This window comes from Dermacentor andersoni, chromosome 11, assembly GCF_023375885.2.
Source record: "Dermacentor andersoni chromosome 11, qqDerAnde1_hic_scaffold, whole genome shotgun sequence".
Classification (NCBI taxonomy): domain Eukaryota; kingdom Metazoa; phylum Arthropoda; class Arachnida; order Ixodida; family Ixodidae; genus Dermacentor; species Dermacentor andersoni.
Window position 1 is genome coordinate 111,824,676 of NC_092824.1, and position 24,503 is coordinate 111,849,178.

Sequence of the window (24,503 nt, forward strand, 5' to 3'; positions counted from 1 at the left end):
CGGGAAACCCTAACATCGCGCCACTATAGGGCGGGCCTAGCAAGCATTGAATGGCTGCACAGGCGAGGAGAGGATAGTACAGGGAGAAGGACTGATCCACATCCTCGCCTCTATTCAGCTGAGTAGACAGAGGAACTTGGGTGGGCAGAGAGAGGGTGTGTGGGTGCGATCGTGCGTGACTTATAAACAAGGGTTGTGATGGGCGGTGTCATTAGAAAATAGAAGTTGAGAAGCGTGTTGACCAGGGGAGAGCCTTACACCAAACTTGAGAAGACAAGAGGGTAAAGGGAGTGAGGAGGAGCAATTGATCGAAAAAAAAAAAGATCGATACAGGAACTCTGTAGAGCTCATTCTTTTTTCTCTTAAGGAAAAAGAATGCTGCTATCGAACACCAGAGGAACAAAATCAGAAGGTAGTCACGAGGCTCAAGAAACAGAATTGCCTGTTTAGCTGAACAGGCTTGGCTTTCTGTTTGTAGCTCGTAATCCGATCGAATGCTCATATCGCAATTATGCGGCTTGTGAATCAAGTGATGAAATGTCGGATGGCTTTTCTTCCTATTTGTATATTCTTTTTCTTTTCGTTCTTGCATCCGTACAACCTGCGGTGATGTTTTCTTCTACTGCCATGGTCTGTTTGTCGTAGCTTTCGTTAGTCTTCTTGGATCTGTACCCTTGTAATAAAATATCAATGAGTATATGCACAACTATAGTACTCCAGGGAAAACACGGGGAAGGCGGGAGATGGAAATTCTTAAAATGAGAACAAGGTGAAAGCATGAGCCAACGTTTCGACAAATGGACTTGTCTTGCAGTTCTTGCAGTTCCTTGGTTCACAAAAGAGTATACAATGCAGCGCTAGATGTCAGTGGTTATTTGAGATTATGCGACCAAGAACAACTATTTACATACCTTAACACACTGCACTTTGAGCACCTGCCTAAAAACGACGGCGCAAATGCTATACAGTGGAATAATACTAGCGCCCAGCGGACTGACTAAGAGTTTGACATTCTCGTACTCCGCACATGGTCACGGGCTCTATCATCGACCGTGGTGCTCACTTTCCAATATGAGCGTAACGACGAAACGCCTCAAGGAGTTGAGTCCACTGATAATCCTATAACCCCGCTATAGTCTCCCTCTTCTCGAGGATGTATATAGAAACAAACCACCAATCAATGTATCTAAAGAGCTTCGCGAAATGCTCATTTTACGTCGGAGCTATAAATTACAGTCCTTGTCATTTTTAACTGCAAAAGTCGAGCTGGAAATTCCAGTAACACGCCTTTCAGCAATCGGGCGACTGGCAGATTGAACGAACGAGCAGACGGCCGATCAAGAAATCGATCACTTGCTCGGTGGATCGATAAAAGAAATATGCGAGGATGTATATGAAAAAGAAAAAGCTTAAGTACTCTAAAACAATGCAACACCTTTACCGCTAAGCCACAGCTAGAATACTGAGAAGTTCAGGCACTTTCAGCAGGAAAGCTTACGGTAGCTTATCGGCTTTTACGAGCAAACGAAGTGGACTGGTTTATAAAAAAGCCACAGTGAATGGATTAGAAGTATCATTGAATACTTTGAGTTCGCAAAGTTTATTTAAATATATAATTAAAGGCGTTTTTGCAAACCTATACGGTTGAAATTTGACCGGCATGGACGAGAATCGAATCCACGACCTTGCGTTCACGAAGCGGAATGCGATAGGTACTGAGACACCACGGTGGGTGGCGAAGAGAGCAAATGCAGCCCTTGAACAGAAAAAAGAAGACAAAAAATAACGAAGCTGGCAGGTGCGCTAGTACTGAAGGTCTAAAAATAATGTTAGAACGCTGTCTACTAACTGTCGAAACAATATCTCAGAAGCTCGGGCTCTCATCACATGTGTGAAAATAAGCGCAGGAGGCGCAGTAGGAGCATTACAAGCAACTGAAAGGAGATTCCATTATACCGACGAAATAGATTACAACATACAAAAAGAGCATTGCAACAGAATAAAATCGATAATCCAGATTCTGACGAGGCCCACATGCCGCGAAACATAATATAAACTGGTGGTCCTTGCGTCGGAGCATGGTGCAATATAATATAGAGTGGCGTATAATCTATAAAGTACTTAAAAAAACGTATCACAAACCAAATATGGAACAAAACTGCCCTGAAGAACTTGACGTTCCAAAGAGAAGGCAGTCAATCGGAGGCCCTTCAAGAAGAGGGGCTCGACGGCTGCCAGTCTGTCTGACGCACGTGGTCTTGACATGGTTCATGGGCGATTGAAGCAAGCACTGAGAAATTGTAACAGAAGCAAGCGCAGCAGCCAGACTGCGAAGCCTTTCGTGTCAGTTTACACGACAATTTTTTTTCCGCTTCGATTCGAGTTAAATGAAGCGAGAGTGGGAAAACCTCAGGAGAAGCAAAAAGTGCTATTACCAGATTGTGGAGTCCAAGCAAAGCATAACATACGTCAGCAATAAACCAGGCTGCGTTATAAATGTCGGTGACTCATAGTTCCCTTCCAGCGTCTGGCAACAGTTGTGGCATTAAAGTCGGGTGCCACCCACTTTGTTTGGCACGTCTTCAAATCAAGCGAACACTTACTGCGGTAGTGGAACGCTTTGAAGAATAGGTTAACTTAATGTATGTGGCAGTTCAATGGAAGAAATTCAATGGAATAATTGTCGATTGAATAGTTAGTTCTCTGCCAGAAGAACACAACTCCCAGGGATCTCCATTTACTCCTGTGTTGCGCCAGCGGACCCCGTGGACCCCATGCCTGCGGATTTCCCAATTTTATCATACCACCTACTTATCTGCCGTCCTCGACTGCTCTTTTCCTCTTCTTGGCACCTATTCCGTGACCAATATAGATAACCGCTGGCCTGCTAAACTCAATTTTAGGCTACCCTGGTCTGTTCTCTAATCCACACCTCTGTGTTCCTGTCTCTTAAGGTAACGCCCAACACTTTTCGTTCCCTCATGAGTTTCGCGATCCTTAACTACCCCTCAAGCTTTTTTGGGGGGGCCTGGACGTTGCCCGAGCTCAAGGCAGTCTGGAATTAGGACCCTTCTCCAAAGCTACATTCATATAGTAAAGATGTTTATTCTCTCTATCTCAAGCTTTTCTCTTTTTTTTTTTTGTAACCTCGAAGTTTCTGGCCTGTGTGCTTATAGTACAAGTAGACTGCAATGACTCTACGCTTTTCATTTGAAGGATTGCGGTAAGCTGTTGGTCATCACTTGGTAATGCCTGCCGGATGTGCTCTAACTCATTTTTTTATTCTTCTGTAATTTTCCTGCTCATGATCAGGGTCCCCTGTGAGTGCTGCAGTCGACCTAATAATAATAATAATAATAATAATAATAATAATTAATAATAATACTACTACTACTAATATTAATAATAATAATAATAATAATGAGTTTGATGATTAGATAGTGCTTGCTATATATTTAACATGCCCAGTGCGGTGCCGTTAATAACAGTACCGATGCAGCGTGCTCCGAAGTAGCAAATTTGCGGGTGGAAATACATCAGTAATAACTGAGCACAAGAATAAAATAAGTACCTAAAACATTTGAAAATATCAGGATAGATTGCAAAATTACGGTTGTTGCCAGGCGCCTTATGGCGCATGCGTAGACAGTTCATGTTTGTACTTTTGTTTCGTTTCTTTTTATCTTTGGCATCATTTCACTTTAACCCATTGTGGTGTAGCCAACCATAAGGCTATTCTGGCCAACCTATTTGCCTCTCATTGCTTAACTTCATCTTTCTCACCTCGATCAGTGAGCCAGCATTTCCATATCAAACGCATTTCAAGCTCGACCGTCAACTCTACTCTCAATGACACGTATTGACGAAATATTGTGAATAATTCTAGCTTGCGTGCACTAAGTAATGGGCTTGGAGCGTAAGGACTCTTAGATATTCATATACTTAGATGAAGTATTTAGATGAAGATATATATACAAATGAAGGAACGGCATTTCTTTATGATCGTGTTTTGGAGCCAGCTGCAGGCTGCTACTACGCAGCGTAAATAATGCAAGGGGAAAAAACTCAGCAAACAAAACCTTCACTTCATAAGTTATAGCTTTACTTGCTTTTCCTTAACGCGAGAGTGAAAAAAAAAGCGTATTGGTGCTCCATTTCACAACTTCTTCCAGATTTTATTTATAGAATTCTGTTTTATTGGTCGGTGAGCAAAGCCGGGAGCTTGACAAGTTCGGGACACAACTGTAGCGGGGCCTAAATTTCATTTATGTCCATATTTATCTCAGTCATGTGTACCCAATTCATTCTTTGTATTTATCTGCATTGCGGTTCGTTTTAGGCTGTAATCAATCAGAAAAAGAAACCCCGAGAAATAGGGCAGTGGCCGCACAATAAGGTGCTTAGTCACCACTGAAACGCAAACAGTTTCGAGTAAGCGCTCCTATTGCCTTTTCTATGACCGTTGATTTATGATGCTCTTTGCTGATGTAAATAATGAGACATTCGCCTAGGCCATAAATTGTATTCTCTGCGTAGCTCACAGTATAAGGAAAACGACCGAATCTTTCTGTGAACTGTGAATTCACAACGCTTTACGCAGCGTTGAACACGAACTGGAATGCGCGAGGATTTCAGAGCACTACCCCCGCGCAATATTGAAAGCGGTGTTGCTTATGCAACAACCTCTTTTGTTTTCGTCTCTTACTTCAACAAATAATGTAAGGTTGACAGGTCGTATGATGCAGGCCAGGGTAGCTGTTGTCAGCTTTCTGAAGACATGTGCGAAATGTTTTAGGAGTGTGGGGCAGCGTCAAGTTAGTAGGAGGCACCAAGTTGGCAGTCTGAGCCCACTTAAATGCTGTCAGAGAAAAATGACGAACGTGCGTAGGATCGCAGAAAAGCGCAAACAAACAAGAAATAAAACAAGATCTATCGCAGACAAGGAGTGCACAAACTGGAACAACCCGTCGGCTGACACGACGTAAACCAAGCCCTGCACTTTTGAGTATAATACGCTTCTGCAAAGAACACGCCTTTGAAGTCTAATAAAGAATACAGAAAAAGAACGAAACATCGACAACATTTCTTTATTTGCTTTTGCATGGTTTCAGCCGGGGTCGATGGCATCAAATCCGCTGGATGCCTGTAGATGCTTCTACGTTTGATTGATGCATTGCAGTTTCACGAAGGCAGTACGCGAATTCAATGCTTCGTACTTAACAGTTGTTTGTTAGCGAACGGTTGGAAGAAAGGGAATGCAATCGCATACCCGGCTGTTCGAATGCTGGTCGCCTTAAAACTGAATTGTGGGGTTTTACTTGCAAAAACCACAATCTGATTATGACGTAAGCCGTGGTCGGGGACTTCAGATTTATTTTGGCCGCCCGCGGGTTCTCTAACGTGCGCCTAAATCTAGGTACAAGTGCATTATTGCTTTTCGTCCCCGTGGAAATGCGGTGCCGCCATTGGGATCAAACCCGCGACCTCTCGAGCTCAGCAGCGCAACGCCATAACCACTGGGCTACCACAGCGGGTAATGTTGGTCGTTCATAACAACTTTCGTACAAAAAACGAAACGGTTCAGAAAAAAAAAGGATGGTCACTGCAGGATAAGCGTACGAGCCTCACCACCTAGTGAGTGAGTGAAAACTTTTGAGTCTTTCAAGAGTTTCGCGGTTACGAGGTCTCCGTCGTCTTCATCTTCTTGGCGCTGGCGACTTGAGACTTCTCTTCAGCAAGGGTGGGCCCCTATTCCAAGGCTCCACTGAGTCGTGCTGCATCGCTCGCGTGCTGCACTAGGGCCCTTTGGGGCGTGAGCTCGCTGTTGGTGAGCCGACTCTCCCATGGCTCCGCACTCGGGTGTTCGTGTTTGTGGAATGCTTTGTTGCGTTCGCACTCCCAGGTGATGTGGTAGAGTAAATAAATCTTGAAACAAATAAACCACATTATGTATCGGCACTCGCACCAGAAGCGACCATAGGACAACAGCCCACACGAACGTTTCTTGAGAAAGCTCAACCATCTATGCAGTCAAAGAAACTGTCCTACTTTTACCCGCGAGAGGCGGGCTAGTCGGTGGTCGATATTGGAATGCATTATGTAACCGCGCAAACGACAACGGACGAAGAAGGAAACACACAGGACAGGCGCGGAACTTCAACTCAGATTTCGACTCATGCCAATGTCGAGTGATGGTTGTCTGATGATTATGCAGTTTGATTAATATACATGTATAAATGTGGGCTTTCCCGGAGTAAATCTGAGTTGAAGTTCCGCGCCTGTCCTGTGTGTTTCCTTCTTCGTCCGTTGTTGTTAGCGCGGTTACATAATGCATTCCTATGTCCTACTTTAGCTGCCGCTTACTAAAACTCCTCATGGCTTTACTGAAAAGCGAGATATTTGTTGTTTTGAAAGCACATAGTAGTCAACAAAAAAGATGATATTTTGCATTTGGGTCCTTTGAGCCCGTGTGCTCAGAAGGTTGGTGCGGCGTTATTCGAGACTGCTAGCCCAGGCCAATAGTCTCTTGGGGCCACGCAGCCATCGTACTTTATTCGCATCGCATCGCTCACCCACCGTGCTCATAATGCGCATATTCCAAAGGTGTATCAAAGGTGTATCACAAGGAGGAGGAGGTGGAGGAAATAAAGAGAGAAGGCAGGGATGTTAACCAGAAATGCGTCTGGTTGGCTACCCTACTCTTGGGGACGGGAAAAAGGGAAAGAAAGATAGAGAAAGAGACGGGAGGAGGAGGAAATGGCCGTCGTGAGCGTCTTTTCTGTTGATGTTGTTACATTTATTTTTGTAAGAGAAGACAAGCATTTTGTTTTTGCGAACATTCATGCCACACTTACCAATGTCGCTTTCCTAATGTCCCCATTTTTTCTTTCGTTGCTCATGTTAATTTTGCACTTGCGCGTATTACGAGTGCGGAATTTCAGGTAAGCCAATAAAAAATAAAACCACGCAGATTCAACGCAATGTAAGCTGACGCCAAGCTCGGTTTAGTTAGCGAGGTAGGGGTAATGGCGGATGACGCAAGCTGCAGCCTCATTCTCTGCAGCTGTTAACTGCGTGTGCCACGACGGCCAAGGTAATGTATCATGTTTGCCGAGGGGAGAATGGTGAGATGTGTGTGCACAGATAAGTGAGACACTTATCTCAGTACATTAAACATTCAGTACCCAGCCTGGACCGTTGTGCAAGAATGGGCGCTGTCAGGATTGGGGGCTCAATCCCATCGCTCGAGATCCGTTGCCAAGATTGGAGTCCGGCAAGAATTCGAAGGTAGCTGGCCCATGCCGTCGTCCAACTTAAACCCGCTGAGGACGTTGATGAAGGGAAGAACTGCTTCTCATCGAGAACGAGGAAAATGGGTTTATTTACAGAAATTAAATCAGTCTAACATGACTGCTTAAGAAAAAGAGTGTCAGTCCAACATGACTGCTCAACAGAAAGTGTGTCAGTCCAACCTGACTGCACGAGAGAAGTGTGTCGAGCCTCCGCCCAACAGCCGTTTTTAAACGCTCGGTCCTTCGGCGATACAAGGCAGCGAATGTTCGTTTCGTCGTCGCAAAACTAGCCGCCTCCTGCGACAAGGTGACGCACACACACACGCAAACACACAGGTGCGAAGGACTGAAGCCGACGACAGAGGCGAGTCGTTCCGGGAAGCTCGGAGACATCCTGAGTAGCTCGTTGTCCCGCCGCGGCTTGCTCATGCGTAGCGAAATCAGGTTCGCGCCGGGGACCTCGGGCACAATAGTTCGTCAGTCGAACCCGTTTCGTCACAACGGAGATGGGGCTCGTGGATGGCGGCGGTTTTCAGCACAAAGCCCGCTTCTTCGAACGCAGTCTTGCTGCAGCGATGGAGAGTGGGGGATGCGCGCCTTGTCCCCCAGTCGTAATTGGGTGGCAATTTTTCCTTGCAGCTCGCCATTCTTAACAGCGCGCATCCAGGTGGCGCATATCGACTGGCTCGAGAAGGGGGTGGACCAAATAAAATAAGTGCGAGAAAAATTAAGGAAGGTGTTCAATAGCAGGTGCTGTCCGGTTACGAGGTCTGTGTGTACTTTAAACGTGGCTTTTAGCTGATGTTGTAGGTGCAGGTTTTATTCGTGATGCATTCTTTTATTACGGGGAACAAGGGTGGCCTCGTCGGCCCTACTTTGTCGACCAATATTCGGGGCTGTACCGTTTTGTCTATTTAGTTAGATACGGTACTTACGCAGACCGAACCCCGAGAGGACAGATGACAAAAAAGAAAAAAGCTTCGCTTTAGAAATCGGCAGTAAAATGTTCCAGCCTATTCACAGAAATCGACATTGACGTGCGAAAGCCGGATACTGTAACGCCAGCATTTAACCCCTGTCTACACTTTAAACATATCTCCATTTAAGTTCCAGCTATTAGCGAAATATTGCGGAGTATATTTTCTGCTTACCTAAATTATTAAATATCAAGAAAGGTGTTTCATATATTTGAACTCTGTAGTTAGTTATTTTTACGTCAGTTTACAATGTCGAACTATGTTTCAGTGAGATAACCAATTTTATCCGAAACAGTGTTTATGTACCTGTACCGATTATCTGGAACATTGTTTCGCACACCTGTGGCTAAAGCCATATTTGAGTTGCCGACATATGTAAAGGCATGTGGGACACGGTTCTGGATAACAGTGACTACTTCACCGGCGACATGGTGCCTCATATTTATTGATATGTGAACTTAAAAAAAAGTTGAAATTCAAATATATGGAAAACGTTGCTCATAATTTTCGGTTTTGTGCAGAACGCAGAAGTGAAAGAATATTTACAAATGTGAATGCTTTATATCGATGGACATTGAAAGTTCTGGCAATTGTTGTGTCGCCGGCTTCTCCAGAAACAGTTTTTCAAGGTATAAAGGATGGTGAGATGAGGTGATATGAAAAGGAAATATGATAAATAATCACGCTCGTGACTCTTGCATTCACAATCAACGATTCCCCGCAGTAATGGAAAACAATTTATTGTACCCATTGGGAGTCAACTGCGTTAAGTATACGGATATTTTGCTGAAAAGCTTGCAAGAAGAGCTTTGTTTACTGCGCGCGGGATTCTCTTGCTTGCCGTCATCTGCTACATGGCCTCTGAGATCGGGTCATGGCTGTAGCTATAGTACGGCGAGAGACCTCCACAACCCGCCACCAGGGCTGCGCCACCGTCTCGTTGCACGCCATCTATAGTGGAACGACATTAAGAGTGCATAGATGCACCGCGAGCGCTACCTTTTTCAGGCCCCCCAAAGCACTGTGAGAGCAGTCGGCAGGCGTGCCTTTGTGACTGCCAAGTCTCTCCCTAACGGTGTTTCTCTGGGATAGCGCACGCGAAAGAATGAAAAAATAAAAAGCAACTCCCTCGCTTGGCATACCGACAAGAACACGCGTAAATCACTTAACCATGTGACACGCAAGCGCGCGGCGTGCGTAGGAAACAAAAGAGATAAAGAATGCCAGTGAAAAGAACAAACAAAACGAAACGCGGACGAACCGCCAAGAAAAAAAAATACTAGTAAAAAGTTACGATTCCAGAAATGCAACAGACGTTGTGACGAAGGTGTTATGGAGGCTCAGTGGCGTTAGAAGTATGGCCTATTTGTCGGCGGGGCTTCGAGGAAGCTCTCGATGCTCGTCTTCGCAGTATCTTTTTGGAAGGCGACCAAGTTTAAACCCGCCACACTGTCGCCCGCCCCCAACAGCATTCCTGACGCGGCGACGCCCGTACATTTAGTGGATAGAATGGCCGAGAAGTTTCGCGGCCGGAATGGTTAAGCGGCACGGGAAATTGCGTTCCCGTCCAGGCACCCAAGAAATGCAAAGAAACACGGTGTTTCGTCCATCGCGACAACGCCGGGACCACCTTGACCCACATTTCTAAACTATCATTCGTTTCCCTTATTTCTTTAATTTGTTGCATGTGACGTAACCGATACCATGGTTCGCTGCCTGTCTACGCATTGTTTCGCTTGTTGCGTCCCCATGTGATTGAGTGATTTTGATTTATTCAAAATTCACTTTATGGTACGTATCCAAGAGCAGGCGGCTAAAGCATTGATACTTGTATGCGGGACACGATACGTTGTGCAAGACAAGTAAGAATTTTTGCACTTTGTACTAAACAGTAGGAAGTAGCTTCCACTACTGACCAATAATAAGCATAAACTCATTCACGCATTATATCCCAAGACAATATCCTGGAAATAATGATAGGGTACATTCATGCGCAATTTGTTTCCTTTTCGACTAGCCCGCGTTACACGTCATTTAGAAAGGTTCTTTTTTCAAAAGGAGTGGAATGGAGAAATTGAACTCTGGTATTTTAGGAAAGTATCTGTTGACTATGTTAAGATTTAATTTCTAACAAATGTCTCGATGTCAATTCATTTCATTTTATCTCTGCATTCGTGCACCTTAAGTGCATGGAAGAGGGACAAAACGCTTTGTCGATCCGGAAGCTTGACGGGATCCCTGTACCCATTCGGCTGCATCAGATCGCGTTTTCTTTTTATCAACAAACACATATACGTTACGTACAAGCGAACTAATACGTTCAAACATACAATCAGGATATTAATTGACTTTATTTATTTTTTAGTAAGGTTATTCAAGGATACTTAAAGAAAACAAGCGTGGACGGACATACTCAATAAGCCATACGATCACGCACACAATAACACGCGTGCTGGCTATAAACCAAAAATGTTCAAACGCAAAAAAGCAGCGAAAAAAAAAAAACACGTTCGTAACACTCGGAGCAATTCTTTTTTGTTGTGTACAATTTTTTTTTCCCATTAGAATTTTTCTTGCTTCGTTGTCAATGCCGTGGTTCCGCAATTCCTCCCGCTGGCATCTCATGGCGCATTCTAATAAGCTTGATCAGCTTTCAATGCCGATTGAAAAATCGCACAAACATTGCATTTTGGTAGAGCGTAGCAATAACAATCATGCCATACACCTTTAGTTTCCAAATGAAACAAGACATTATTATGTATAGGTTTAGTTGACATCAAAATAAGTTCTAATTTTGAATGAAGGAAAATAAGTGGGAGCTCGTTTCTGCATTTTTTTTCCGTGATCTCAGTGAGGCATGGTTGCTTATAAAGCCATCGTATATTCATTTAAATGACTAAAACTGCATTCATCATTGAATACTCGTATGTTAATTGGGTTCAATGTAACACAAAATGTGGAGCGCGGTACTGCATAAACGAATTCTATGGAGTGCACGCATAGACGCCTTCTGGGGCTCCTCTTGTCCACAAACAATAATTGTCATCTATCTTGCAGGCATTTTTTTTTCACGTTTTCTTGCCCGCATCTCACCCGTCAGAAAGCTACGTCACGATGATACGCGCATGCTGTTCGTGACCTGGAAGTACCGGACGTGCATTGTTAAAGAAATCAAAGGCAGACAAGATCGATGACAATCGTTGTTTGGAGACAAGATAGGGGCTCAAAGGCCTTTTAGGATTCATGGGTAAGAGGTTCAGCTTAACCAATCACACATATCTAAGCAGAGCGGATTATGCAGACGTTATTCTTATCAGCAATGGTGTCGCCTGTGCCTAACACTTTTTTTCCCTGCACTACCTACGCTATAGCTAGAAATTAAACCGTATCAATAACACACACGCAAAAATAAAGTCCTGGGGAGCCCACTTACTTGATATTGTTGCGTGGGAGAGATGTCGGTGCGCTGTAGCGAAACGGCTTCCAGCTCGAATCTTGTCGTGGTCGCAAGTCCTCAGTTCGTAAATAGATGGTTTAAATAACGAAAGAAGGCGCTGTTCGTTTTACGCGCACGAATTGAGCAGTCGCTAAAGAAACGGGAAACATTACAAGAGGTCACTGCAGTCAACTCTCCTCTTCTCGATGACAGCGTTTTTCTGGCCCGTCGTCGTCTGTGAACACTCTTCACACCCACATTAGCTGGCACGGAACAAGTGCGATGCAGTGTCAACACCGAGCCGAGTGATTATCCACAGAGGAGTCCGAGGAATTACTGGAGGGGCAGTGCTGATCAGTGTGAGCGAGAATTTTCGAGTCATCAGCAAACGCACAAAAGTCGGGAGCGCAGCGCAGAACCATAGCTTCACGTGTTGAAGAGGATGATCCAGCGACGAAAGTTCACTTCTGTCCTTTATACATAAACTGACACTCCCACCAACACGTCGAAGAGAAGCAGGGGATTTCGTTTTCGAAAGTTAAGCAGGAAAGGCGAAGCGTACCGAATGTCTTTTTTTTTTTTAGAAATGGCAGAACGAAAAAGTTGAAGACGACACTACCGGCCTGCGTCGGATTTAAGGAGCTCCCCGGGCCGACCCAGCCGTTCGGGCAGCCCGTGTCGTGATGACTGGGCGCGCGGGACTCGGGGTTCCAACTCCGGAACTTCCTTCCAGCCTCTCCCCTCTCGCCACCTTCTACTCTCGCTCTCCGTCGTGGAGAGAGAAACTTTTCTTCTCGCTGCTTCGATGATGGTGAGAGCGCGCCAGTGACGCAACCGTCACGTGAGGCGTGACGACCAGAACACGTGTTTCTCGGGGCAACGTCACCTCCGGCACTCGCTCTCTTCATTTTCTTCCAATTTTTTTTTCTCTCCCGTTTCCCTCTCTCTTCGCGCTCTCACAGCGCCTGGCCGCGATCGTCGCGGCTTCTCTCTACTTTCAATGTCGCGGTGGCGGTTGCGAGGGCATCCTCTCTGATGCCCTGTGGAGGAATTCCTGGCTGCCTCGTTCGCAGCTGAATGTATGGGATTCGGGACCGGAAGTACGTCAGTTCATTCGGAGCGCCGGGTTTGTAGAAGTTCGCGAGGAAAGCATAAGAACGAACGGATTATAAGAGTTCCTGTTTTGATTAAAAATGGGCGTAGCTCTTATTATTCTCCGGGAATTAAAAAGCGCTGTTGGGCCCCTCGCGTAATTTTCAGCGTAAATCAAGAGGATGCTTGGCCGGGGTGCTTCTGACCTGACTAAACTTATGCTATGCTCGAAATAAAGCAACGGCAAACTTAAAGAAGTGCTTTCCACGCATATGTGGCCTCTTGGGAGCAAGAAATTATTCTGAGTCTTTTCGCGAGGCCCATGCAGCCTGAATGAGCCAGCTGGCAAATTGGATTACGGTGCAGTACGCACAAATTACTTTAATATCTTAAAAACTCTTTTTTTCGTAGTACAAATTATAGCAAAAGGAGATAAGGAAACCCGAGTTAAACAACTTTCTTAAAATTCCTCCTTGTTTCTGACGTCAGACTCATCATGCTTGAATAAAACAGCGCGTAACTTCTGTAAAACTTTTTTTTTTTGCGATGTGAACGTCGGTCCTTGCGCTTACGTTTATTGGTGGAACATTTTGTGCAGTGTTTAACAGTTTCTGTTTTAAGATAACACAGGTCGATGAAACTTCTTAGTTGCTTTATAAAGAATGAATATTCATTTAAATAGTCCATCAGACGTTGGGACCTCTGTGGTAACTAGGAGAATACTGAGACTCTACGTAACAATGACGTTGCATTTCGCGCTATTCTGTCCTGGCTTCAGAAACTTTTGACGTAGCCATGGAAAATTTTCAAGCGAATCTGACGCCTGGTTGTCGCAACTAGCTTGTTTTTATTGCATTCGTAGCAATTTGAATTGTAAGCTGGATATTTTGTACTTGCAACATAGATAGGGCCAGTAGTGTTTTGATGACAGAAAAATTGGCCATCACATAAGAGCGTGTAGCTAGGGCATAGATCTTTGTCATATATTATAAAATGTAACACCCGGTTCTTTTGTAAAATGAAGTAGTAGTATAAACTTTATTTACGTTATGGGGCTCTGGACGGTGGGTGCACGGGTACCTCAGTTAGCGCGAAAGTTTCCTGTGGCAGAACACAAGATACCGTCACTTCAGAAGGATTAGTCTGAAGTGTATATATTTCTTGCTCGACACACCACCGTTAGCAGTTGGCTACCAGCGAAGTTATAAACTGATCGTTGAGCAGCTTAGGACTTGCATGGGAAATGTGCTGTTGAAGCCTGTGAGCGCTCAACGCCTCGCCACTCGTTAGAAGTTCTAACACATGGAATTTTGAGAAATTCACCTTCACAATTTCTGCAACGTGCAATCCCGTACCACACAACACTATCCCCCAAAATAAACCTTGGTTGGGAAGTGCGTTACAGGAGTTATTGGGACGCCAGCGTAGATGTTTTGAAAAATATCTGCAAGATGCTGCGCTGTACTGTGTGAGTAAAACTTTCGGTTGCGTTTACTAGGGCTTGTTTTTTTCAGTGCGATAACTATATAGTCATGCTTTTGTCACTTTGTAAAAGTCGGTTTGACAAGAAATGTATGAGCTGATCGCGAAGGCAGTGCACGCCAACACAGCGTCTCAAAGCGCTAGCTCTTACGAGCTAAGAATGTAAGAACCTGGCACGTGACACGCGCGCCAGACGTTTCAAAGTGCGACTTCGCACGTGAGGAGCACGAGCGCGATCATGGCCTATCATTGGTTAGAGCATTGAGCTGCTGTGCTGAAAGACAGACGTTCGAGCCCACTACATCGGTGACACGTCTCGTTATAGCGCCCTAGGTGGACATTTGCGAGGTGTCTAACTGGGAACTCGAGGTATGTTGTGCGTACGCGAGCACGTCACAGTGTGCCCGAAATTCCAAGTTTGCAACAAATACAAAAGGCAGAAAGATCATTAGTAAGTGCGAGTGTAACTTTTTTAAACTTTGGCGCGAAGCGAAAGACAATGCCTACAAATGAACACAGGGCGAGTACTGCTAACTGACGACGGATGCGATAAAGTGCTGGATAGCCACAGAACGGACGGACCTCCATGTTTTAGCGGATTAAATTTCTCATTTTCATATACCCGAGAGCGATCCTAAAAGGACAATTAGAAGAAATTCGCTAATAAGCTTGTACTGAAAATAATTTCAATAAAGCTATCCATCTCTTCCCGTAATCAACTCTTTGCGGTATCTACCACAGGTAATTGAAGAAAACGAACTGTTCAGGCCAAAGAAATAATTTGGCACATTGTTAAGAACCTACATCAGAGAAAGACAGTAAACATGAGAAAAACAATATTGCTGGCAAAATTTTGTGCCAAACTTGCCTCGCACCTCCGTACGCAATGATTTTATACTGTGCCTCGCCACCGAACTTCCGCCTGTGTATTGGGCCTCGTGTTTAGCTGGTCTTGGTACGCACGCGATGCGGTGATCGTATTACCGTGCTCGTCATAGCATTCAATCCGTTTTTCCTGCGAAAGCGGCATCGCTTTCACTGTGAGCTGTTATAGCGCATACAAGCCTCTATATCATCTTTGTTGAAGGGCTCGCAACATCTCGGATGTAGTAGGGCTCTTTGAATGTCTCCAGTGTTTTTCAGCGTTTTGTGTTATCTCATATTTTACAGCGAATGCCCGCGTATGACTAACCTTCCGTATATAGTTATTTCGGCGTCCGGCAACAGAAACAGACTTAGCGATTTTCAACAAACCCATACGGGTGCAGTGCGGTGGCGCAGATGTCAAAATGCGATACAGATTAGAACTCTCGCCGTGAACAATAGCTTGACGTTGCAAGGTTATCACACTATATAAGCAGGAGAGGTATCGGCGCTAAAAACAGCAGCGTTATCGACGAGGCGGGTACGTATAGTTCGTACACCCGAAGAAGAACATGTGTAGGAGGAGCGTTAGGCCAAATTGGACACAGTGAAAATCTATGACGTCATGGCACCCCTGCGGGAACCCTACAGAGACATTAAAGAGTGCATTTATTTGACCTGTATTAGTAAATTAGCCTTCTACAATACCAAAAAGGTCGCTATTACAGTGAGAAGGGGCTTGATAAGTCGGAAAAGGTGCAGAAGAGAAAGACGGATCGCGACGCCGCCTTGAAGTTATCGCACCAGCGCGCCGTGGCGTTACCAATATTCACGGCGTCTGCTAGGGCTTAATTGTTTATCGGTAAACATCAGCTACATTGTGTTCTAAAGAAGCCAAATAATAGACAAAGAAAGTTTGAGGGACTTTGACGGAGCCAACGCAGCCAAAAATACAGAAAAAGAAAATTAGAATGCTTGAAGTCACAGTGACGCGTACCGGCGCTGCGGTTTAGGCGCGAAATTCAGTGACTGCAACTTTAATCTTCATTTTTCTCTTCTGGTAATCAACCCATTGTCGCGAACTAACCTAATATGGAGTTTTCAAAGAATACTTATCAGTCTAAACTGATTTAATGTTCCTTTAAGCAGCGTGGCTACCCATTCGCGTGTCTTCTGGCTTATCAGGCCTCCTCTTTCTGTAATTTGATGTGTAGCGCACATAAAACGGTGAACTATTAGACTTTCCGAATGTGTTTTAACAGATCGAAGGGCTGTCCGGAACGTCAAAAATTGTGGTATCTACTCGAACATAGGTCGACCCCTATATACTGCACTGGTGGAGGGAGAAAAAATGTTGCAATAGAACACATCTCACGATGACTGTAGACGGTTGTGCGTTAGAATCGAATCAGTACAGCGACACAACGTATTGCCACCGTCGAAACGAGGTCTGGACAACGAGACTGGACAACGGCGACGCGCAGAGTCGAGACGAGACGTCAACGCGTTTGAATTGGTTTTCCGGTTGCCCCAGCCGTCTGCGACAGCTCTATTTCAGGGATCTTAACGTTACGATTAGGTTGCACTTCACGCTGCTTGTCCCTTGCCGAGTCCTAACATCATTCCCGCGACCGGAGCATAAATGGCGACATCACAGTGGTTCCGCTCGAGTCTCGGCGCTAGTTGGCCCGATCCGTCCACGTTTACATGCGCCCTGCAAACGGGTTGGGCTGGATAAGCCTGCCGTGTGCTATTGCGCTAACTCAACCCGACTCGACGCTCGACACTCTTAAAGCACGACCGGCTAGCGTGTACAGGAGCTCGACAGGCCAATTCCATCCCGACAACCCGACTCGACCTCCTTCTGTCGCCCTGAATGTTCGGATACATGCAAGAGAGCCAAAACTCTTAACATGTGTTAGCCAGTGAAAAGCGGTCAGCGCAAAAGATAAACAAGTGCGTCTCAATATGCTCCAAATAATGATTAATGTTCTAATGTTATTTAAACGCAGAAAATTACACTGAAAATTTTCCAGCGGAAACATAAAGATAATGTGTCCAAGTTTCAGATGTATTTCGACTAAGAAGCGGGAATTGGCTTCCCCTCTAGATATTCCTGTTAAGTCTGGCGCAGTGCGTTGGATGTTTTCCTAGCGATGTTCTTGTTTGAGTTTAGTTGTTTAGATCAAGTGTCGTAAGCATGCATAAAAAGCTTTCCTGTCTATCTTCGCTGATTCGTTTGTTGCACATGCACCATGCTTTCTCCGTTATCCGTAATTCTTGACCAGACGTTCAGTTCTCCAGGTCCTCCGCCAACACTGGAAAGATACAACTACGACTGCTGCACTGGTGCTTATCGACTCAACTACAGCAAACACGCATGCTACCTCCTTGCACAGAGCACAGTTCGGACAATACGATTTTTCAATGTGCTTGTACGCGTGTGTAATGTTAGAATCGTGGTCGATACCCGCTATATACTATATACCCGCTAGTCCTTTTCACTTAACCAGGCGGAGCATAGCAAAGATAGGCAAGCTCAATAGGCAGGTGGGGCTTTTAGCCTCTCTTGTAAAGACAATAGATATGATTGTGTCCACTGCTGCTACCGTGAAGTGTTTATTAGAGTTTTCTTGGTAATGTCGGATAAGGAAGAAAAAGAGTGTTTGACATGTCATACAGCGTTGTCTGAAGATGGCATGTATATAACATGCACTGGTTGCAAGTACTCGTACCACCTAGGGAAATGCTCTGGGGTGAAAACGTCCAATTCCCGTGCCAAGGGTGACTCAGTGAAATCTAGCTTGAACTGTGCAACATGTTAACTTGGAAAAACGATGTGGCAACGCCGTAACACCAACAGAAGACTCAAACATCCAGAATATATTGAAAGAGCTAGATGAAAAGATAACCCTCATGCTTCCCCTCGTCGCTAAAGTTGACAATTTGACACAACTATTGATAACAGTCAGTAACATTGAAACATCAATACACAGCCTTTCTGAAAAATATGATACAATATTGAGTAAGTTCGACAAGTAAAACTCCAGCACTGCAGTCTTGGAAAGCAGGGTCGAGACCATAGAGTCAGGAACGTCCACAAGCACGAAGGAAGTCAAACTGCAGCTAAATGAGCTGGAACAGTACAGTCGCAGGAAAAACATCGAAATGCATGGCGTCGCAGCGGAGGCACACGAAGACCTGCTCGCAAGAATGAATGATCTCGAATGCAAACTTCAGCGACCACAGCTTCAAAACAGTAACCTTGATGGACTTCATAGGCTACCTGCACGAAAGGGAAAGAAGCCTATTATTCTTGCTCGGTTTTCATCCGTCCTACTAAAGGAAGAGTGGATGCGCAATTGCTCGCGCCTTGAGGATGAAGTTCCAAACGAGAAATTTTTGGACAACCTGACACCTGTCAACAAACGCCTTCTTTGGCTACCAAGTGGAAAAGGCAAACAAAAGACCTATCGATTTGTGTGGCAAAAGAATGGTCACATATTTGCACGAAAAACTGAAGGCGCCGACGCGATTCGCATCCGCGATGAAAGTGACATTGATAACATGATATGATGTGATATTAAGATAGTCTGTATTTACTGTGAATAATAGTTCAAATGGATAACAGTCCTTATCACGATGCCAACTCTTTTAAATGTATAAATGTTGCAAAATCAAAATCCGGATGCTCTTCCTTTTATTATCTTAATACATACAGTTTAAGAAACAAAGAAGAAGTGGATATTTTTTTGTAGTCATTGAACCGTGAGATCGATGCGCTGGCTTTCACTGAAAGCTAGTATGCTGATTCGAATGATGCTGTTCGCTTTCCTGGTTATATAAGTGAAGCGCTGTTAAGGAAAATCAACAAAGGGTTTGATGTAGCTTTGTACATGAAAAACAGTTTTTCTTTTTCCACAGTGCACAGTTTTTGACCCTTCCCATGAATCACTTTTTATTCAGCCAAATGCATTCATCTTTGGCGTAATTTATCGGCCACCTTCTGCGTCTCTTCAATAGTTCAACTGTTTAGATATGGTATTAAGCGACCTGTCTTTACAAAGTAGACCTGTGGTAATAATGGGTAATTTTAATATTAACCTACTAGAACAGTCATATTCTGTCAATGAATTTGTTGATATGATGTTGGCCAACGGCTTTTCTAATATAATCGCAACGCCTAGTCGTATCACAGGCTCCAGCGAAACACTTATTGACCTATGCCTAACAAAAAGTGATATTCGTGGTACCACGGCAGGAGTACTCCTCAGTGACGTCAATGATCACCTGTCAACATTCTGATTTATGGAAAAGTCAACTAAACAAATATTCGAACATGCTTACCCACCAAATAGTTACCGCGTTATAAACCAAAGCAAAATTGAATATTTTCGTCAACTCGTCCTCTCTGTCGACTGGAGCCAATTGCAGCGTGACGAATTTCCTAATATTTTATACGACAAATTCTTGCGCAAAATAAGAGTTGTATGAATGCGTTTTCCCAGTTGTAACAATGGCAAAGTGCAGAAAAGGAAGGAAGCTTTGGATTACACGTGACCTGCTTGGGCGAATCAAGGCACAAAACTGACTTTTCCCCCAGTTTGTAAAATCTAAAGACTTGACAGTTCTGAAAGAGTATAAAAAAGTTAGAAATCAATTAGGTGCAGATATAAAAAAAAAATTTAGAATTCAATACTAAGCTCATAAATTTTCAGATATCTCCTTTGACCCTCGAAAAAAAAAAAAAACGTGGCGTACAGTCAAAGACCTTCTACAGAAATAAGAAAAAATTTACCTATACAAATGACAATTGGTGGAATGGTTCTGAGTGGTAAAGCTCTGGCTAATGAGTTCAGCAGACATTTTTTGGCATTTGGAGATTTTCTTGCAGGAACGCCCAGTAATATTGGAACATACTTGAAATATTATCTTCAACAAGGTCTTTTCTTATATCCAGCTACTCCTGCAGAGATTAACGATATAATATTAAGTCTCAAAAATAACTGTTCTTACGGTTTTGATGGCATTAGGGTAGCACCAATCAAAGCAACTGCTGACCTAATAGTTAATCTATTTTGTCATATAACAAATCTAATCTTGACAACAGGAATTTTGCCCGAAAAAATGAAGATTGCAAGAGTCGCTGTTTCGTTTAAACTCGGTGCTGGAACTATCATTAGTAATAATAGACCTATATCAGTTCTACCGTTGTTTTCCAAAATAATAGATAAAGTGATTAATACACGGATTACTACCTACCTTAACAAACACCAATTAATTTTTCCCAGCCAGTACAGATTTCAGAGAAAGAAATCAACTGAATCTGTCTTGCTCAGTATTAAGGATAAACTTAAGAAACATAGAAAATCAATTGTACACATTATGTGTTTTTCTAGACTTCAGCAAAACGTTTGATTCAATTAAACCTAACATACTTCTTAGCAAAATACCGTCTTGCAGAACTACCTTTCCGGTCATTCCCAGCATGTTCTTGTTAATAATGCCACGTCGAATTCTGCGCAAATAAAATTTGGTGTTCCTCGGGGATGAATCCAAGGACTTACTCTGTTTCTTTTGTAGATCAATGACATGATATCTATCACACAAAAAAACCTCGTATTATCCTTTACGCTGACGACACAAGTGTATATTTTCTGGTGAAAATTTAGGTTCCTTAATTCCGCGTGTAAACTTATGGCTTAAGAATCTATCTGATTGGCTTGTTACCAATGAACTCTCATTAAATGTTGACAAAACTAAGTACATTGTTCTTACCGCTGTTAACAGACCTGTTTATATTACTAATGATGTGACATTCGAGTCGTGACGGCTAGGAAAGGTGACACAAATTAAATTCTTGCGTGTTCAGTTTCATGAAAACCTTCGTTGGTCTTGTCATGTTCACTATATTAAATGCAATATTCCACAGTGTATTGGTATGCTTAATAAGTTTCGCTTACTGCCTCCAACTGCCGGTGCTGTGGAATTCACCCGGCTACACTTCCGCATATGCTATGGGAGTGCCCAGCACAGTACACTCAGACTAACACCACGATTCTCTCGTGGAGGTTGCATGAGGCTCTGCGGAGCTCCGCCCTCGACGACCAAACCTGGGCGACCCAGCACGCCCGCGAGGCGGCGGCGAGGCAAGCCCTCGACGTCCCTTCGTGGGAGGCTTAGGCCCGGCCATCATAAAGTGCTGGTTCTACAATAAAAGTTTATTCCTCCTCCTCCTCCTCTTGCCTGGTTATTTACGACTTCAACTGTATTTTATTACTGCTCACTCGCGACTACTCTACTACCTGCTTGTATGGGGCACCGCTACTAGGTTCAACATGGAAAGCCTCCATGGATCATAGAAAAAAAGTGTGCGCTTTATTGAAAACCTACCAGAACGTGAATCAACATCAGTATGTTTTACGCAGAATCGCATCTTGGACATTGAATCACTATATAAACTGTGATTATGAGAGTTTGCATTTTCAGATTTCAAGATTGATCCACAACTCTTCTTTTTGAGGTATACCAAACATGAATCCCATTACGAATTTAGGATAACCAATTTCATGAAGTTTAAATGTAGGACGAATTACAGAACACAGCTATTAAGTTGCCAAATTCTTTATCTATTAAAGCTTTATCCTGATCTGATTGATATCATGAAAGCCTGTTCCTCTGTGCCTGCTTTCAGAAAACAGGCAAAGAGTTTTTTTAAACGTGTATGTGTTTGTCAAGTGAAAATTGTTATTGTTGTTTAGGAGATCCAGTTAAGATTCCGTGCTTTGTTTTTTGTCAGTTGAACATGTTTGTAGCTATTATAAATCTTTAATTAGATTGATTTGAGTATACGGTGTACTTTTCATATGTATATTGCTGTATGTGAATTGTTGTAGTCTTCCTGTAAGAATTTGTACTTCATCCCTCACCATGTCGAAACTGTGCCTGCGTCAATGCGGGGTGTCCAGGGCCTCGTCAGGTGACCACGTGTGTCACCTTTAACCCTCTTCACCTGGACAATTGTTTATTGTCTAAATTTCAATAAAGTCAGTCAAAGTCTAAACAAACAAACAAACAAGCAAGCAAGCAATGCAAAGCAAAGCCGTAGCGACAGACTAGCTATTAAAAAAAGTCGGAGGACCCCCAAAGGACTTCTCAGGAGTTGTGAATGCGAAAGCATTAATGGCCATTTTAACGCCGCTGAGTGCTGTCTGAGCCAACAAGCAACACCAGCCTGCGGTCCCAACACCGCATGCCACCGACGTCTTGCGCGACGAGAGACCGAGGAAGCAGCAGCGTCCACCAAGGCCGGCAGGCGCGCGCAGCAGCTAAACCCAGTGGGAGAGAGAGAGAGGGATGCAGTCCGCGCGCCGGCTTCCGAGAGCGAGACGGCGGTGCCCGCATGTGCGGGTCACGCAACTGCCTCGCCGACGACGCCCCGTTGTGTCGCGCCTCAGTATCTGCTCCGTCGAGGCGCGCTTGTGAGAAGGCGTCACAGCCAGTGGGAATCAAGGCTCCGCTTCGCTATACATACACTGGCTCTTTCGCTCAAAGGGCCACTTGATGGTTTCGCATCAGAAAGATATAAATTGTCAGATTCTGCAATGTTCACGTTAAGTTTAAACTAGCAGTGTACATCGCAAAAGACGATTTTATAAGCGAGTAATGTCAGATGTTATAAGAAGGGAAAATTATTGCGCTCTGATTTTCAGCTACCATGTAAGCAAAGGAAGCATATTAGTATATTGTAGATAATGACGTACTGCTTGTTTGACTCTACCGCCAGTTCATTATAACTGAGCTCTCTATGGTGGCTTATTGTACTGAACTCTGGAAGAAAGGCCGACACAATGAACTCGAAAGAACCACTTTCATACCATGTCGCTTTGTACCAGCTTCTGGTCAGTCGATTTGTTTTACGGATGTCTGAAGCTGCAACTTTGCACGAATAACGCGTTTCACTTGGCTTATCTATATCGCAGTGGGTCCACCTAACTTGAAAGCTTTGCCTTTTTTTTTCATTCTTTTTACCCCTTCCGCTCATTTCTTTTTGTACCAAATTTTTGATAAGGTCATCGATACCCGTAATTTTTATTTTTCTTATTCTGTGCAGAAGGGTTTCTTTGTCAACAATGCGTGTTCGGCTGATAGGTTGCAGCGTAGTTTTCCCCCAGAGTCAAGTTGTTTGCGTCGGCAAACGAATAAATCGCAACGGCTTGGACCCTCGAATCTTCGGCCGTCGTAATGTCAATTTGTTCTTTAGCTCAACGTGGCAGAGGCATCGTCGTTGTTTACTCGGGCTGACTGGTGTAAACTGCCGCTGCTTGTCTTCGGCTAGACCAATGAAATGTCCATGGGCGTTTCGCCTTCCGGTTCTTGGTTTTAATACTTTTCTTACAATATCTCGCACAGAAAACGAAAAGGAAGGAGCCAGGGATAGCATTGACCTCGTGCGGTCCCCTCAGCTTCCCGAATTTCATTCGTTATATAGACGGAAGAGGGAAAACAACATTTTGCGAGCTCTACAATAAATATATTTTTTTCTGTTGTTGCTATAGTTTTGTGTTAATTTTCATTAGCATGACATGATGTGTCCCATGGTAACGGTGTGCGTATGATAAATAGTATATACAGTACCTGTGTTAGCTATACTGAGTATATTGTACACAAGCTTAGAACTGCGTGTGTTCTGTTAACACTTCCGTGACCTGTACTATTTATTATTTCCTTGGTTAACAGCAGGTTAAATGGGTAAAAGCAACCATTTTGGAAGAGCGGCATGTTATTGGGGGCGGCGTTCTTCTGTTCTTAAGCAAGGACTTTCCTGAAAAAGAAAAATTACGCCAGCACTCATCTCACGATGACTGCCGATGGTAATGCAAATAGCAATCGAGCAATGTGAATGATCGTATTCCTGAAGTCATGTTTATTTAACACGTGTAGTATTAATCATGACACTTTTGTTGCTTTGGCTGCAGTCCACAGACTCAAATATAGTCCCACTTTGTTATGGCACTGTCTTGCCAAGTTCACCATGAGCATGGAGGCCTGACGATGGCTGTAGGACGCCGGCGCAGGGACAATGGAATGATAAACCATGAATGAAATCGATTGAATGACAGACATGTAACGACAAAAACATGACGACAATGAGATGTCGTTATTTAATGTATGACGATGGTATAACGACGATGACATGACGATGACGACATGATGACAATGTGAATACGACGACTCTAATACGGCGACGGCGTTAGGACGACGGTATGACGACAACCGGACGAAGAAGCGTCAATGACTACGATGGCACGACCAAGACGGTATGACGATATGACAACGAATGCATGATACCACTTGTGT

At 44.0% G+C, this 24,503-nt stretch overlaps 1 protein-coding gene and 1 long non-coding RNA gene across 3 annotated transcripts in view; one reads left to right on the plus strand and one right to left on the minus strand.

The window, feature by feature from the left end:
• Positions 1–12,626, minus strand: part of LOC126539488 (pyrokinin-1 receptor-like) — a 206,992-nt gene extending 194,366 nt beyond the window's left edge. Inside the window, exon 1 of one of the 2 annotated variants that reach the window (XM_055075423.2) lies at positions 11,703–12,626. The gene's annotated coding sequence lies outside the window, so the exon portion shown is untranslated. The remainder of the gene's footprint in view (positions 1–11,702) is intronic. The other variant, XM_055075422.2, reaches the window with a different exon arrangement.
• The window catches only part of LOC129386937 (uncharacterized), a 428,157-nt gene that overhangs the window by 204,907 nt on the left and 198,747 nt on the right, over positions 1–24,503 (plus strand). The window lies entirely within an intron of this gene.